The following is a 17434-nucleotide window of genomic DNA, read 5'->3' on the forward strand; positions in this document are numbered from 1 at the left end:
TGCATGGTTTGAGAGTTGAAAGCATTTTGTTTGGAGAGTTAGGAGACTCTATTAGTCAGATTACTTATATTATTATTAGAGTGTAGACCAAGTACATTTTGGAAATCTAGATTTTAATAATTTTTAAATTGAGTTAAAATGCTGGTCCCCTCCTCATAATATATGGTAATGGTGTAAAGATAAATGAATCAGCCTATGTTCTATATGGAGTATGAAATAGAGCTGTTTTTTTGGAGATTGTGGGGAGGTTAACAGTGAGAGAGCTGGCATAAATCCTGGTTTTCTTGGTAAATATCTGTATAATCCTGGACAAGAAATTAAGCCTCTCAGAGTCTGAGTTTCCTCATCTGTCAAATGAAAATCATAATATTCAACTAATAAAACTGTTAGATTAAATTAGATCATAAATGCAAAGCATTATACAAGAAAAAGCTAAGTTGTACTTAAGTTTTAAAATGATTTTACGGAATGCATCCCCTCACCCCTGGCAAAGGCAGCCTGACCAAAACTAGCAGAGGTTTTCTTCTGAAGCTCCCAGTGCCTATAAACGTTTTTTTTTATTGAAGTTTGATGCTTAGTCTCCATGACTATCAACCTCCATGACTCTTTGCCGAGACAGCATTCTGTCAGGACAATCTTGAAAGCTCTCGTTGGGCACTTACGGTTTTCGAAGTTTCTCTCAGTCTCAAACTCTCTAGGTTAGTACTCTGAAACCTAGTGGACTTTCTGTGACCAGTAAACTGGTACCATAGTTGTCCTTTCAGTAGGAATTTCTGCACAGATAGACAGGATTTGGGTAAATAGGAAGGCGGCTACTGGTAGGTGGGTGCAGCACCAGGACATCAGACAACTGCAACAGGGCGATAGCAAAGGGCTTGTTTCTCTGATTCTCCACACTTGTTTGGTCTTCCAAAGGTAATTTGGAGAGATGAATACTACCCGTCCAAAGGTGGATATTAAGCAAACAATAAGCAAAAAACTGAGCTTTATCATCAGTCAAAACTTATTTCCAAACAACACCACCAGCACAAACAATACTTTTTGTACATTTTCTTCAAGATCTGTCCCTCTAAGGCAAATTAAAATTTTTGTGACCTAGGATGACCCACTCAACAGAAAGGAATATTCTCCTCTCCTTAGTTAATGCTAAAAGCCTTTGTCGATTTGATTCGCCCCACTATTTTAACATGCAAGTCTTCTCCTAATTAAGGCCTTGTCTCTTGTTTGCAAGGAGACACAGCTTCTGTGGGTCTACTTCATGGTATCAACAGTAGACACTGGTCACCTCCAGGGATCAAGGGTCAGAATAATGGTTCCGAAAACCAAGATCTCATTTCTATGCAAATTTACCTTAATAAGCAGGATGGGGGATACAAGGGGAGGGCAAATGCTTAATATATTAGAAAGTTACATAAATGGGAGAAGAAAAACTGTCCAAGGCATGAAGCAGATATGACCTTGGCTTGAGGAAGACCTTTCTAACATTACACACAGCTCAGCTCAGGCCTGGGCGCTAGGGCTGGCAGTAAATTACTTGTGGAGGAGCTAAAGCAGAAGTAAAATTGCTTCTGAATTGAGGCACTTTTCTCTGTCTTCCCCCAGGAGGCAGGCGGTGTGGCCAAGCCAACGACACAGGCATATCGCAGTGCTCCCCAGCTTATGGTATTAATCCTGGCTCATAAAACTCAATTAAACAAGCCCACTCTTCATGAAATCACTTGGAAAATTTTTGTTTGCTTCCATTTCCATTTGCGAAATGAAATCTGCTCAGGCTGCTATTTATTTAAGGCGGGGTGGGTTGTGTTCCTTTTTTCATTCAAATCACAGGGCTTTGAACATTCTTCCCTTGAAGCACCCTAATAGCAGAGAATGGTAAATATGCCACCCCCAGGGCTTGATCTTCTGTTTGATCATAAAAATGCATGGAAATCTATATCTCATTTCTCTATATTCATTCGTGTTCATTTTGAAAAGTTTTAAAATTATCACCAGGGAAAAAGAGAACTGAACTAATAAAGTTGTTTCAGTATTTATCCACTTGTTTTATAAGCTGTACCTGCCACCACTACATCCTGCATCTGGGAAACAAGAAAAATATGATGGCGATAAAAACTGGGTAACAACAACTCAGAGAGAGAGAGAGAGAGAAAGAGAGAGCTACAAGCCTGAATTCAAGAATGCAATGGTGCCTTCTTGCAATTTCAGTGTGTCTGACCTCTGGGGGAGATGAAGAGAGAGGCCCCTCTCTAGAGAACCTCACAGATGGCTTAAATGTGTTTTCTCTGCCAGTGAGGGGCTTTAGAAACAGCTGGATGCTGCCTGCCGTACAGCATGAGAAGCTGCAAACTCCAGGGTCAGTTTAGCCACCTCCGGCAGCGCCACCCCACCCTGCCAGGCGCATTGATGCTGCCATTTCCCCAGCGCTAGCTCTCACCAGCCTTCTGCTGCTCTCTCACTCCCTGGCCTCCCCATGAGTTGCTGGAAATATCCATTAGCAATCCGGCGACACAGATCTGCTTCACCACAGGGTAATGCCACACAGACTGCCCTGACGTGATTTTCTCTGCCTTGCATTTCCATGTAAGCTTCTCTTACCACCAAAGGCCTGAAAAATATTCAGGGTATATAACAAGAATGCTGTCTACTTCTAAAACATAGTCACCGCAGAGGTTGAAAACAGAAGCCAGGAGAGAGCTCTTTAACCTGTATTTGAAAGCCAGATTGTAAGTGGATTTGTTCAGAAATATGTAGTCACCATCAAAATGGTAGCAGGCAAGAAGCTACGTGAACAATTTCAGCTCCTCCTAAGTTGGCTATGAATAGGGAAGGTTTCCATTTTCTGTGTCTCTCAGAAAGAGCAATTGCATAACACCACCAAGCTATGCGAAGATTCAGGCTTGGGACCTCGATGAAGACGGGTCCCAGATTGATGGCACTTCTTACTTTGCAGCGAGAGCTCTAATTTGAACGCTTGCCCCAGTTTTATTGCAATTCAGATGAGATAATATCTTGAAATTTTTTTAAGAAAGAGAGAAACATTGCTTTTTAAAGTATTGCTTGTTGCATGTTTATTAGGATATTAGCAACAATTTTTATTAGTTTATCTTGTTATGAAATGAAGTAAGTAAGTAGGGAGAATAGTTTACATTTTAGGACTTTGGCTGTAGCTATAGAGAGGAGATTAGCAAAAAATGTAAACTTATACCAGCCACCTAACATCACGTAATTCAGAGACTTAGACTGCACAGACTTTCTATTCTTTCCAAGCAACAGGTAAAGCCCCTCTTGGGAGACAATAAGGGATTGTGCTTCCTTCCCCCATGGAATTGACAAGGTCAGCTCAATTACTTTCTTTCCATAAGTAGGAAATCTTACATCTGCCAGGGAAAGATGATTATAGCTAAGCTTCCCTGTGCAAAATAGGTATATTCTTGAAAAGTTATTGTGAATAGAGTATTTGTAAATGGAATCATATTAGCATGTATTATGGAGGCTCACTCTATAGAGAAACCCTGTTGTGAATTGCTTTATAAAATGAAAGGAAAATTTGTTATGCAAATAACTAACTGCCTTTTAATTTATCTGTTTTAAAGTCTGGATTTTCATGCATTGAGTCTTAAAACAGAGAACACCTGTATATCTCCTCTAGCTCCACACACTGTGGGCCAAATAAATATTTGTTTTCTCTCTTCTCAAGTCCTAAATATCTCATTAAAGAAAAAGCCTCTTTTATTGATACAGAACATTCTGCCTCAGGAGTCATCAAACCTTTTCTGTACAGGGCCAGAGAGTAAATATTTTTGGCTTTGCAGGCTGTCCAGTCTCTGTCACAATTACTCAACTGTACTGTTGGAGCTGGGGATGGAGACTTAGATGATGATTGTAATTAAATGAATGTAGCATCGTTCTAATAAAACTTTATTTGTAGGCACAGAAATTTGAATTTCATAGAATTTTTACATGTCAAGAAGTGTTGTTATTCTTTTGATTTTTTCCCCCAACACTTAAAAAATGTAAAAAACAATCTTAACTCAAGGTCAAAAACACAGTGAAGGGTTGAATTAGGCTCACTGGCTATAGTTTGTCAAACACTGATATACACATCTATATCTATATCTATATCTTATGTCTTCTAATAGTTTGCAAATTTCTTGAGAAGAAGGATTGTAGCTTAGTGGACAGAGTGTGGGCTTAGAGGTAGGGGGCCTACATCTTAATCTAAAATGGGCCACTTACTTCCTAGTGTACTGTTTCTTCATCTGTAAGATGACAGTCACCACAGTTACTTCATGGGGTTGTTGTGTGTTAATGTGTAGACTGACAGCATGGTAATCATTACAGTTAATGGTAATCATTGTTATTTATTCTCCGACTCCCTACAGTATCTAGCCAGTGCTTAGTTGGCCCTTAGCAAATGTTTGTTGAGTGAATGAAAATAGGCAAATGACCTGCCATTAGAGTTGCTATAAAGTTGATTTCCTCAGGGAAGGGGCAGCAGACAGAGGACCCATTTAAAGATCAATTAATTTGAGACTCAAAGGTGCTCTGACTTCTCAGAAAACTCAGCCAGAAATAGTGAAACACACACACCCACTAAGAGGCCTGATTTATTTAATCCAATAGAGGGCAATGTGCACCCCAAACTGGAGATTCCATCTCCTAACTTTTCTCTGCATCCTGAGTCCCTGCAGCTTTTACACAGACAGGTTTGGTGATTGTCCTTGTGAGTTTGAAGGCACCCACATGTTAACACTTCAAAGAGTCTAAAACCAATAAAATACAGAATTACTTAGATGGAAAAGAATTAGAAGCCATTTTCCCCTGCATTGTTTGTGATGCTTAACCGCCTTCTGAGCATCCTGGGAAGGTGATCCCCATTCCTCTTGAGGTGAATGGGCCCTCACTCCTGCTTGGATTCCAGGTTAATGATCCTGTATCAAAACCCCTACTCTATGTTTTTCTTCTATTTGAACCTGACCGCTGTGTTTGGGGCATTACTGCCTCAGTTTATCACTCTTACTGGGCATTGGACATAGGAATAGGAAACTGAGAAAGGTTACAGAGGGCCCTTCTTGAAAATATGTGAGCATGGAATTGTCAACTACCATACGCTTGCCTGTCAGCTGCTGATTAAATATTCTTTGAGAGAACCAAACTAATCTATTTTGGAAAAGAAAGTGGGGGGTGGGGGGAGAAAGAAAAGGCTGGCTTAGCCAAGAGACCAAAAGATCAAGGACTAGCCTGTCCCCATTTTGGCCTCTCCTATGACAAGACTTTCACTTTATTCTAAACCAGCAGAATCCCTGCTTACAGAATACCTCTTAATTAGCTGGCCATGTAGGAAATGTTAACCTTCTTACTGAATGCCTAACAAGGCTTACGTGTTTCTTAACTGTGCCAGCTCTTGAATTACTTCTAAGTCATCCTTTGGAGGCTTTGAAATAGAAAACCTCAAATCCTTTCTACTAGGATCCTACTTCTGGTTTCTCTGGAGACATGGCTCCGTGGCCAGGTGCAGAGGGTAGAGTGGGAGTTGGAATCGTGGAAGCTACAACCAACTCATGTGGAGCCCCCTGGTTCCCCCAGCTGCCCTTCCCCAGATAAAGCTTGCAGAGAGTCATGTTCTTGGGAATGACCCTCAGGGTCTTCTGCTTTAGATGATCTACAGCCAAGTCAGAGACACAGGACCATTTCTTTTTGGGTTCAGGATCCCAGGAAAAAAAGACAGCTTGCTCAAAAGGTCCTGGCCTGTTTAACATTTCAGATTTTATTGCAACCAAAGTAAGCAAGGTAAGGAAAATATACCCCCATCAAACCATTTCTGGCTAGTTGGCTGAGATTTTAGCACCCCCCCACAAAAGCCTCCATTTTGCGTGATTTTGCACAGACAGGACATCCCTATTTTTCTCTTGTCCCTGGTTGACTCATTATTCCCCCCCTCTTAAGCCTCAGGAAAGCACAAATCCCCCCAGCATGACCAGCAGGGGTGAACACAGGGAACTAGAGGGGGCCTCTGCAGCCTGCCCAAGTCTGATAATTCATCAGTGGCTGAGCTGCAGATGCTGGCCTTGGAGGCCACAAGGATGCTATATGAATAGAAACCAGTGGGGCACCCCTCAACTCCCATCCATTCCTGTCCTGTGCACAGGTGTGTTCCTGGAATAACAATTCATCCTCTGGCTGCTTCACTTCTGCGGAAAGCCACCAACAGAGCTGTCTCTGATGACAGGTGACTAATGGGCAGCTGGTTCTTGAGTGAGACACTGTGCTATGGGCAGGGGAAGTGTGCTGCCCTCTCCTCCCAGTGCCAGAAGGGTTCAGGCTTAGCCCACAACCACTTACTGCAAGGGGGGGGAGTTAACTTGCCCTCACCTTCTAATACCTCGACCAGCGTCCCTCCTGCAGACCCTTGGCCAGCCTCCTTAGGTCCTAGTTCAACCTGGGATTCCCCAGCTCCTCCTACACCCTTTGACCTTGCCTTCCAATTGCTTCCCAGTTTCCGAATGAGAACCATCTCCCCAGTTAGAAGGCAGTAGGTTTTTAGGTTTGGAAGCCAAATAAATATATTTTTCAGACTTACAGGCAAACTTTACAAAACCGGAGAGTCTCTTTAAATCCCTTATATCCTTATTTAATCAAATTGCTCTTCTGCAGGCCCCTGTCTGTCACTGTGGATTATGGAGATTTCATTGGTTTCAAGGATGTTTTTCTTTTTTAATTAGCTTCCTTTTTCCTGCTTATGTTTTTCTGGTTTTGGTTGAGAAGGGGTGTTGCAGTTCCCTCCCCTCCCCTGCTCCTAACTTGGGTGATGCCCGAGACAAAGGGATCAGTCACCTGCTCTTCCATTTTCAGCCTATTTATTACCTTACTCTTCTTCAATCAACACCAGTCTGGCTTATATAATCTAATTTTTTTGTTTTTTATTGCAGTTTTTGGCCGGGGCTGGGTTTGAACCCACCACCTCTGGCATATGGGACCGGCACCCTACCCCTTTGAGCCATCCTATAATCTAATTTTTTTAGTGCAAGGCATATTGCATAAAATCTCATTTATAGTCAAACTTTTGGTAAGAAAAGTATCTTTTTTTAAAAGCATAATGTACATATATGTTCTGTTAAGCAAATTCCATTCTTTTTTGCCGTTCTCTGCAAGGCGAGGCTCTCCCCCATCAGTGGGAAGCTCAGCTAACAGGACGCAGGTGTCAGAAACACCTGGTTTCAAATCTCAGGTCCTGTGGGTTACTTAGTGGGTAGAAGGCCTTCTTCGTGTCTCAGTTTCTTCATCAGAAATTCTAACGATAATCATCAGCCCACAATGTTACAGAGAAGAGGACAAGAATGCGGGGCCTGTTGTCGGTGTTTGATTGCTAAGTGTCTTTTTCCAAAGAGTTTTTGCATTGCTGTTATCTACTATTCTTTCTTGTAGAGAAAAAAAAAAAAATTCAGAAGTTTTAAGTGTAAATGCACCAAGCATATACTCCTTTTCAGCCTTTCAAGTACCCGTTTTTCCTTATTTCCCTGGGCAAGTGCTGGCTTCTCCCTCTCAGCTGCAGTGTTATCAAGACAACCCAGTGAGTAAAGAGAGAAGATGGCACTAAACAAGGAGAAATGGGGGGAAAACCAGGTAGAGAAACAGAAAACCGATTTGGCTTCTACACATCACCATCCACCCAGAGCACAGTCACTGCCTTGTTATCTTTAAACAGGAAGTGCCAGCACAGCCACAGACAGTCCCAGTACACCACCCAAGCTTTGCCAACATCTAGACAGACGAACCAGCTAAGTTACCATCTATTGATATGGCTTATCACATGCCAAGGGCTTTCCAAAAGGTCATCCTTGTTGTTGTTATTATTAGGATGTTATAATCATTCTATTGTATAGATGGGAAATGGAGGTGAGAGACAGAGCATGTGTTGCTGGCTCCCAGGCTGTGATCCCTCTTTACCCTGCCACTCCACCTCTGTTCATACTAACAAAATAACAAAAAGTATTCTTGCTACTATTTCAAGCTAATTGTTAACTAGCTCAGGTACCCTAAATCTCTCTGGGTAGCTGTTCTTCAGCCAAGAAATCGACAGGAGCAATTCTCACACACGCGAGAAATTCAAGCCCATTACTTCTTGGTCAAAGAGGCAAAGACTGCAATCAACCCCGCGGACCTCAGACCCAGCCATCATGTGCTTTAAGGCAATTGCAGAAACTCAGAGGATCTCAGTTAATGAACTTAAAATAGCCTGCTTTTTCCTTTCCTTCCTTTTCCTTTCCTGCCCCACGGCTTTCTTACCTTTCTCATCAATTTTCCCCACAATATATTCTTTTTTCAAGTTCTTTTTCTTTCTCCTTTAAACATTGGTAGCTTACTATGAATTTACTCTGCTTTGAATTCCCTACGTGTTTCTTATTAAAATGACACTGTGAGAACAACATCATTCCCAAACAATAACAACAAAAAAAAAACAGAAAGAGGCTACCAACCCCGCTGGAGATGGGAACATCCAGCCCCACTCTGCTGCGAGGCTGATGTGTTGTTGCCTTTCCTCATTTTATCTTATTGTCTCCTCGAGCAATAACAATTGCCTACAGAAACACCAAGAATCTTGCTGGCAAAATCCACACATAAACGAAGCATTAAAAATACCTACCTGGAATCAGAAATCATTTAATGAGCCCTGGCAAAAGGGTGGAGTGTGCCATGGGGTGGGGTGGGGAGATGAGAGTGAAAAAGTAGAGACAGACAGACAGACATTTTACAAATTTCCGGGCTTCACTCCCCCACCCACACCTGCTTCCCACTTTCTAGTCACATCATGATTCCCCCTCAAATATATCGCGAGGATTTTATGACGCCCTCATGTTCTCTTTTTCTTCTCTTCCCTACTGTTCACTTCATGTTTGTTTTCATTGATTTGGGTTCTGAAAGCGTGGCTTGTTTATGTCTTTGAAAGGCTCCATTTTCTTGCTCTGTTGTCACCAGGACTGTGACACTGTTCACAAATGCTACAGATGCCCTCAGCCCCTGTTCCTCAGTATGCTCTGGGCTACCTAAATGTTATCTGGGCAAAGTACAGCAGCGTGGACCTGACCACAATTGCTTTATTCTTTTCGTCACTTTTACTTATGGTCCCAGCCTTCATTTATTATTGGAATACTGGTCATTTTTTTAGCTCACTGGTCTCAAAGCTTGCAAAAGTGAACATTAATTCATATAGCAGCTTACTTTGCTTCACTGGATAAGATTTGCTTCACTGGATAAGATTATCCGTGAAAAGGTGGAGGTAACGGCATTTTTACGTTATCAGGTCGCCTGGTAAAGGTACTAAAAAATTGCCAATGGTGGCTGTTCATGGTATCAATGAGGCCAATAAAAAGTATTTCTTGTTATCTCTAGGTACGTTTAAGAAATGCATGTTTCATACTTTAAACATAAAATACTCTAAATGTTGATTGATGTTATTTCACTATTAGATTAGTATCATTTATTTTGAATAAAATTGAATAAAAAGTTAATGTGTTCAGGAAAAAATTGCCAATGAAAGGGATAATATTGCTAATTCCTTTCATCAAGGGAATAATTATAATTTTTTATTATTTTGGAAATTTTGTTCTTCAAATTTGAGTTGAGTTCAATGAAGGAGCACCTGTATTTGTCTCACTTAAAGTAGTTCTGGGCCAGGTGCGGTGGCTCATGCCTGTAATCCTAGCACTCTGGGAGGCTAAGGCAGGTGGATTGCTTGAGTTCAGGAGTTCGAGACCAGCCTGAGCAAGATCGAGACCTCTGTTTCTAAAAAAATAGCCCAGTGTTGTGGCCAGGGCTGGAGTCCCAGTTACACGGGAGGCTGAGGAAAGAAGATTCCTTGAGCCCAAGAGTTTGAGGTTGCTGTGAGCTATGATGCCAGGGCACTCTACTGAGGGCTACAAGGTGAGACTGCCTCAAAAGTAAAAATAAAAATAAAAATACATAAAGTAGTTCTCTTTCTTTTTAATTGCTGTTTTGATCAAGTAGGGTTGCACATCCTATGTCCAGAAGGTCAGTCTTTCACCAATTCATGGAGATGATAAAGAATGGGCAGAAGACTGACCAGGAGAAGAAAGAGTGACCTAAGAGCTTATTGGATTGGTTACATCAAGTCCTAAAGTCTTTCAGTTGCCCTAGGAAGCAGAAATTTAAAAATAATAATAAAAAAAAAGAAGGGAAGAGAAAAGAAGAAAAAATGAAAATGACAACCAGAAATTTCAGAAGTTCCAAATTCTCATTTCCAACCCCAGGGTCCTCCACCACCCTCCATGTGCCAGGGTTCCAACTCCTTGGTCTCCTGCTCATTTTCCTGAGGCCCCATTTTAAAATGCATTACTGAGATTTGAAACCAATATTTGAGATTCAGTCTGAGCTGGGCTGAGTGGAACAGGATGATTTAATTACTTTATCTGTACACTAGATTTTTTTATAATCATGTTACATTGCTGGCTGTTCAGGAATTATGCAACCACTTGAACAAAAACCCAGGTGTTTCCGACATGCAGGTGGTCAAGGCAGGCCTCTCCACCTCTGCAATGGATTTTTGGAACCAAAATACAGAGCCTCACGTTTAAGTGTTTTAACTTCCATCTTATTTCTCTCTCTTTGGCCAGTTGCTCAGCCCTCACAGTTCATTCAGGCATGGTTTGAACTCCTAATCCTCTGGTTATATCTTTCAAGTCTTTTTTAATAAGCAAACTTCATGCCTTTTTGGCCTTTATTTCATAATAAATGGAACATGGACTTTGGAGTCAGGGCCACTGGGCTCTAGTCCTGGCTCCTTTGTGCACCAGCTGTGTGACCCTAAGCAAACTGGTTATCTCTGCACCTAGTTTCTTTACCTGCAGACCCCTCCAGGTTGGCATTAACTTATTCATCAACATTCTCTTGAGTATCAGCTACCACCCACCAGATTAAGTTATCAGCTGGCCTGTCTATCTTCGTTCAGGGTGTCAGGAAATACCTTGCTGAAGTCGAGCTGTGCTGGCCTGCGGCCCTTGCCTTCTGTTCTTTCCTTCTGCTCCAGCCTAATAACCCCACAGGAAAAGGACTCAAACCAAAACAGGGCAGACTCTTCCTTCACAGCCGTACTTGGGGAGACACCAAGTGGAAGAAATTCATCTTCTCACTCACTGTCCCTCTTCTAGTGTTTTCTCTGCCCCCCACCTCTTTTCCAAGCCACAGACTTTCCTTTCATTGCGTCATGAAATAGGCGACTGCCACCTTACCTACCACGCCTCATTCACCCTCCTCCCTACCCCTGCTACTTACTCCTCTGTGATGGAGCACAGACATCCGTGGAGGATCATTTTCCCACTCAGCATCCGTCCGTGTCACATTGTCACCTGTCCTCCCAGATCCATTCAATTCTCTCCTACTGTCATTTTGGGCCTTCAGCAGTCTCTCCTCATCTTGTCTCTCAAAACTGACTTTAGAATACATACATACTAGTACGTTAACCCATGCAAACATGCTTTACTAAATGGCTTCTCCTTGTTCTCTAAGCTCCCCATCTGCATCCTGGCTTCTGCACTAGTCCTCTGCCATCTAACTCACATAGTATGGTCATGCAGGTTGTTCACTGCACAAGGCTGAGGTTGCAGTTGGGGGATGATATTCATCCAGTGTTCTTCTAATCAAGCTTTGAGTCCTGGTGTGGGGCTGCATCTGCCTAGAATTGGGAGCGCATTTTTTTTTACTTAAAGGCAACTGGTATGGTTTCAACTGCTTCTTTAAGTCCTTAGTCAGGGTCTGACACCATCGTACCCATGGTCTCACGCTCTCTTATTCTTCTGGGGGACTTGGTGTATCTACCCCTTGCCTAGAGCTGAAACCATATCAAGTGAGGTGGACAAGCACATGGGCTTTGGAGTCAGGCTACCAGAGTTCACATCCTGATTCTACCTCTAGCTATTTGGGTGACTCTGAGCCAGTTATTTAACCTCTCTGAGCCTTAGTTTCCCTATTTAAAAATGGGGATTATAGTAGTACCAGTGTCATAGTGTTCTTGGAAAGAACATATGAAATATTCATCTAAACCACTTAGTATGATGTCTGGCACATAGTGGGTACACAATAGTTGTTTGCTATCATGACTCTGACAAGTTGACTCTGCTCAACAGCGAAAAAATGTTGAGATGAGGTGTGGCTCACAGAAACCCAGTCACAGTTTTGTGACTGCAAAACCCTCACTATGTAGGGTTGCCAGATAAAATATAAAATGCCCAAAGTTGAATTTCAGATAAACAACCAGCAATTTTTTTTGTATAGTGTATGTATATCCTAAATGTTTATCTTCTTCATAGAAATCTCAAACTGGTAGTGGAGCATTGATTGTTAAGAGTACTGGCCAGGAATTGTCTGATCTTTTCACCCTTTCATCTCAATTTTTCCCCGATGTCTCCTCATGTCACATGTGGCCTATTCCACGAGGTCTCTTACATGAAAATCAGCTCTAGCTGTTGGGGTCAGAGCTGATGTCCTGAAATGAGGCCTTAGCTTTCTCAGTGAAGGTCATGGTTGGTGTGTAGAAGTATATAACCTCATTCATAAGTCCTGTGAGCCACAGAATATCCTATCTCCTATTTACTCTATTTTTCTTGGATTATTTGCTACTTTCAATATTGTATGGGTCAAAAGACATGATTTTACCATTATATATTCTGGAATACTATGTGTGTTGGTAAGTAGATTTTATATTTTGGAATTTCTGTTCTTACAAGTGCATTTGTTTTGGTAGTCTGTATTTGTGGCAAGGCAGGAATCCTCTAAGGCCTCTTATGTATTCAGATATTCCTCTTGTGGTGATTTTGGCATTTTGTATCATTATTTTCAAATTCACCATCTACTTTCCTATAACTTGTCAAATTTTTCCATGCTTGGCACCAGCCCTGATAAATTATTAGTAGTTCCATCACATAGTCACCAGGTTGACATTTACTTAAATCGCCCGTGTATCTAGTCCTGATGAAAACTAATCCCTAAATCAGTTGATGCTACCTCATTTTTTATTTATATGATTTGCACCTTCCTAGTCCTTGTCTCTTCCTGGAACCATTTCAGAGGAAGTTACTAAAAACCACTCAGAGTACCAAATGTGGTTCTGTCGTTTTAATGATCTCTTTTTTATAATGATCTCTTTTTTATAATGATCTCTTTTCTTTCATTTCAAATCCTCCATTGCGTTTCTCTCATTCTTGATTCTATCTACCCTTGTGCCGATTTCTCCCCAAGTTGGTTTTCAGATTTTCCTCCTGCCTAACTTCGCTGAGCACTCACCCACCTTATCTCTCTCAGTAGTATCTATGTGTTTTGTGCATTCACTCAACAAACATTTCCTAGGCCCCACTCTGTGCCATGCACTGCACTGAGCATGGACATCCAAGGTAGACTAGATGGCCCAGCCTAGACCTTGGATTGCTCAGCCTTATAGGAAAGACAAGTCAATTGAACAAATAAGATTGGTGTAATAAGGAGCCAAACCTCAAGGGTCAAGGAACCCAAAGGAGAGGCTCCTAATCCAGACTGGGTTGGAGGCAGGTATAGGAGGGATTAGGAGAAGTTTCCCATGTGAGTTAACAATCGAAGTGGATATTGCAGAAAGTAGCCAGGCAGAGTAGCGAGCACGTATGCCACAGAGAGAAAATGATGTGCACGAATAGGAGTTGGGGACCCAACTGATTCAATCATGGACTGTCAGGAAATGGAATTGGTGATTGGCATGGGGGCAGGGCCTTCATGCCCAAGGTGACAGGAGTCTCTGAGAATTTGACAACATTTGCATTAGAGAATGTTAAATCTGATAGCAGTACAAAGGATTGGAGGGCAGGGTGAACTGGAGATGTCGTGAACATTATGGTGGATGGAAGTAGCATTTTCTGAGATATGGGGATATAGATAGAAAGAGGAAACGATTTGAAAAGAATCTGAAATGTTTGTGAGGCATCTAGGTAGAGACTCCTCCCAGACAAGGGTTGGATATGTAGGTGTAGATCTTAGCAAAAACATCTGGATAGAATTCTAAATTGGGGAGCTATTCCAATATAGATAGATGTTAAAACCCAGAGTAAGAAGAAATTCACCCTGAGAGATAAGTAGGACTGTGCCTTAGCTAGCAGCAGGAAGGGATGGGATACCTTGCTCAGGTGAGGAGCACACTGTGTAGCAGCAGCTAAGGCATCTCCTCATTGAGTGAGATGGAAGGAGGACGTGGTGTGGATGCAGGTGAGTCTGAGTAGGTAAAGGGGGTGGGAGGGGCAGGAAGCAGGTGCCCTTCTAACCCATGTGGGCAGGGCTTCTCTCAACTCATTCTAGTTTTTCTCTTCTCTTCTATAGAAAAGGGAGCGCTAGCTTTTATTCATGACTGCTCACAAATCTGTGTGAGAAGGGAAGAGGCAGACAAAATGTAAATATTTGTATAGGTAGGGACTAAAATCAATAAGCGCTCATTTCTCCCAATTGTCACTCCTCTCTCTTTCTCTCTCATTAAATTCTTTATTTGAAATAATTATAGATCTGCAGGAAGTTGCAAAAATAGTGCAAAGAGGTCCCCTGTACTCTTCATCCCCTCTTTCCCCAAAGAAGATGCCTTTTGTCACCATAGTATACTATCAAGCCCAGGAAAATGACATGGTACAATTCTTCCACCTTCTCTTTTATTACTTCTTAGCAGGAAGAATCTTGAGTAAAAAGAATCAAAATGATGTCAGATATAATGTTTAAGCAGGTCAAGAGCTTTCTGTGTGTTCAGAAGGGTTTCTCCCTGTAACTAAATGACATGGATTAAATACAAGACTAAATATCACCTAAATGCTTGGATCAAAAACACCTGATGACCACACATAATTTGCAACAACATTAATCAGGCTTTTCATTGTCTGCTTGGCTTTATCTCATTGTGGAGACCAGCACAGATGAATAGGCTGTTCTGTTGTTCCCATGAGCATCTATAATAAGGGTACTTGTGGTTCAAAACAGAGATTCAACATCCCCAAGATGACACTGCAGTATCACCTAGGTCTTGCTGACATCAGAACTCAAGCTCAGTTTATGACATTGCACCATCTCTCAGAAGAAGAAGCAGAAGACCAACGGATTAGGAGGGAGTTAGTATTCAGATGGGTGACTTCATTTAACCTTCAAATGGGGAGAATTTCAGAGGAATCCATGGCACCCAACATGGCAGGCTCTTCAATAAATGCTAGGGATTTAATCAAACCAGCTTACTAAGCAACAAATCAGGAGAAGTCAGGCACATTCCTCAAAAGAAGAAGAATCAAAGACAGACAGACAAAACCAAGAAATCTCTTTGCTTTAAGGAAACAAAAGCCAACAAGAGAAAATTAAGCCAACTTGAAGTGAATAGCAGCTGTCCATCCACCCAGGTTCAGCCAAGGCAAATAACCAACTTACTGAGAGTGAGAGAGTTCCCTGTATTTTCACAGTAAGCGGTAGTTTGTTAATGGGGAAATATGAAATGACTTTCCTTCTCCCTTGGAGATAAATAAGCTCTGATTCTTGAGGAAAAATATGTCTGGAAAGAGGTAGAAGACAAAAAGAAAAAAGAGGTATTTCATTCATTACAATTTGAAAAGCAAAGTGAGGTGCTGTGGTTCATGCCTATAATCCGAACACTTTGGGAGGTCAGGATGGATCACTTTAGGCCACGAGTTCAGGACCAGCCTGAGCAGCATAGCTAGACCCCTCATCCCTACAAAAAATAAGGAAAAAATGGCTGGATGTGGTGGTGCTTGATTGTAGTCCTAGCTACTGAGGAGGCAGAGGCAGGAGGATGCTTGAGTTCAGGAGCTTAAGGTTACGGTGAGCTACAATTGTTGCCCTGTACTGCAGCCTGAGTGATAGGGTGACAGAAAAAAAAGAAAAAAAAAAAAAAAAAGGATTTGAGAAGCAAAGGGAATATATATTTCTGGTACCAAGGTGGAGGGAGGTTGGCCTTGACAGTTTTCTCCTTCCAAAGAAGGAAAAATATAGCAGGAAGACAGAGGAACACGGGTGTCCAGATGCCTTCAGGCAGAACGATCTAATAAATGACATATTCCCTATGTGGGCTCCTTACTTATTTTGTGGACCTACACCTTCCTGCTTCATCTTCTTGTATCATGTTTGTGCTACCAATAATAAAATAGTTTCATCAACCAGAAAGACAGGCCTGAGAGCCATCTGCAGCTGTGGAGAGAAACCACAAGATGGAGAGGACAGGACACAGAGAAAGGGGTTGCCTTGCCCTGTGGTTGCCGCTGGGAAATGTCCTCAGCCCTCAGGTGGTGGGACAGAGCAGCACATAGGTGATGGGTCAAGAAAAAAGCCGAAATCAGCGTAGCTCTATAAATGGCCATTATCAAATAGTCAGGGGTGAGGGGAATGCTTTTGATCAACTGGTCCTGCATGGACCAGCCTCAAGGTCACTTCTGTCACTGACTTCCCCTACAACAATGTGATATGGCTACTCTTCTCCGACCCTGGCTGTTTGTTCGGGTGTGAATGGATGCTGCCTGCATTTTGGAATCTGTGCAGATGCTTAAACAGACCTTGCTCTCCAGTTAGACAAGAGGAATGCCACCAGAGGTGACCTAAACGTGCTTCCTTCTCAGCTGTCTCAATGTGAGGAATCCCTCCCGCATCTAGACCACTACAGTGGGTTATTTTCACCAGGGGCTCTCGACCCCAGCTCTGAGACACATCACAGCAATTCCCACAAACGCTCCCAGAGCAGACAAATGAGATAAACCAGATGTCAGATGGACTTGTACGCGCAGGCAGGCCAAGAGGGTGGCGGGTCCTGTCAGGACGCTATTCCCCGCCATCACTTTGAACCTCAGAGAAGCTAAGTGGGGACAGCATGACCAACAGGGCAGAATTCAGACGTGATCAATGCGACATCTGATTTCTCTTCTCTTTTCAGCTTTCACAGAAGTGAACATGAAAAAAAGGAAGAATGGGCGGCGCCTGTGGCTCAGTCGGTAAGGCGCCGGCCCCATATACCCAGGGTGGCGGGTTCAAACCCGGCCCCAGCCAAACTGCAACCAAAAAATAGCCGGGCGTTGTGGCGGGCGCCTGTAGTCCCAGCTACTCAGGAGGCTGAGGCAAGAGAATCGCTTAAGCCCAGGAGTTGGAGGTTGCTGTGAGCTGTGTGAGGCCACGGCACTCTACCGAGGGCCATAAAGTGAGACTCTGTCTCTACAAAAAAAAAAAGAAAAAGAAAAAAAGGGAAGAAGAGGGGAGGGAAAATAAGAAGAGACAGGGCTCCTTCTGGGAAAAGCAATTCTAGTCCTGAATTCTCAACTGTGCATTCCACCTCAGAAAGCCAGTGACTGCCTTTGCTGAGCATGGGGTGACACTGGGCTTACTCCCGACTGGAGCCAGGCAGCAGGTGGTGGCTGCTGCCTAGATCTTTCTG

The 17434-nt window shown here is 42.6% G+C and overlaps 1 protein-coding gene across 4 annotated transcripts in view; it reads right to left on the minus strand.

Moving 5' to 3' along the window:
* LOC128581563 (GRB2-related adapter protein 2) overlaps window positions 1-17434 on the minus strand; it is a 64688-nt gene that overhangs the window by 22672 nt on the left and 24582 nt on the right. The gene's annotated exons all lie outside the window — the stretch shown is intronic.

Source organism: Nycticebus coucang, chromosome 3 (genome assembly GCF_027406575.1).
Source record: "Nycticebus coucang isolate mNycCou1 chromosome 3, mNycCou1.pri, whole genome shotgun sequence".
Lineage (NCBI taxonomy): Eukaryota > Metazoa > Chordata > Mammalia > Primates > Lorisidae > Nycticebus > Nycticebus coucang.